The sequence below is a fragment of the Mirounga angustirostris genome, unplaced genomic scaffold, assembly GCF_029215605.1.
Source record: "Mirounga angustirostris isolate CCGP_5_RB_7025 unplaced genomic scaffold, mMirAng1.0.hap1 SCAF_12, whole genome shotgun sequence".
Lineage (NCBI taxonomy): Eukaryota > Metazoa > Chordata > Mammalia > Carnivora > Phocidae > Mirounga > Mirounga angustirostris.
This window is the reverse complement of record NW_026991720.1, coordinates 36,382,444-36,383,419: the sequence shown is the minus strand read 5'-3', so window position 1 is coordinate 36,383,419 and position 976 is coordinate 36,382,444. Positions and strand designations below refer to the sequence as shown.

The window sequence follows — 976 nt, the reverse complement described above, 5'->3', positions numbered from 1 at the left end:
TCATTTCTTGAGGTTGAAGTATTCCTCGATGACATCCTTCACCTGAGACTCTTTGCCATAGTTCGTAACCACCACACAACTGCAACCAACCACTTTACGGGGTTTTCCCTCCCTGTCAATTTTACAGAGGCCTACCCATTCCCCTAGTTGTCATCAACCTTGATTAGGTTGATTTGGTGTTCAGCACAAGGGCCTCCACCAACTTGACATACATAGGCTCATCACAGTTGGATGCAAGCACACAAAGACGGGCTTTGTCTAAGGCTTTGGCAGCTTCGTGAATTCCACGTGCTAGGCCATCGTGGACAAGGGCCATCTTCAGCACCTCTTGTAAAGCAGTATTAACGTCCATTACACCTCTGGCAGCAATGCCTTCCTCCGCCTGGCAGTGGATTGCAAGTGTAGCCAAAGTCTTGACTGCGCGCGACCTTCTGCCTGCACGCGACCTTCTGCCTCCGCGCAACTCGTTGGCGGCAGGGAAAGAGCTGGAATTGCAAATTTAATCAGTATTTCAGAATATTTCTTGGATAGCTTTGTGCCTGCCCATGAGATTTAACACTCTCAATCAAATCTGTGACTTAGAGTTGCAGCAATACCTAAAGATGTACAGTCCGAGTCAGTGTTTAGGCAGAAAACCTTAATTCACAAAGGGCTGCGTTAAAGCCAGTTCCCTGAATCTGAGACTCACAGACATACCTCTGCCTTCAGCTAAGTGCACTTTAAACTTGGAATTGGAATCAGACTTAGCACCAAGTCTTGTGAAGTGAAAGGTCAGCTATTTAATGGTATAGTTTTAATTAAATGATAATGGCTCTTTGTGTTATATAAAAAGAAAGTAAGCAAGTTCCAAAATGGAAGACTGAATAACTAATTCTAATGGGGAGATCAGACTTAGGAACACAGACAGCAAAGTTCTTATTAATTACTTTTTTTAATGAAAATTTATTTTGTTCCATTGGCCTCTGCATTAACTTTT

At 43.2% G+C, this 976-nt stretch overlaps 1 pseudogene; it reads right to left on the bottom strand.

Moving 5' to 3' along the window:
* Positions 1-376, bottom strand: LOC123835942 (small ribosomal subunit protein eS12-like; annotated as a pseudogene).
* Between the last annotated feature and the right edge of the window lie 600 nt (positions 377-976).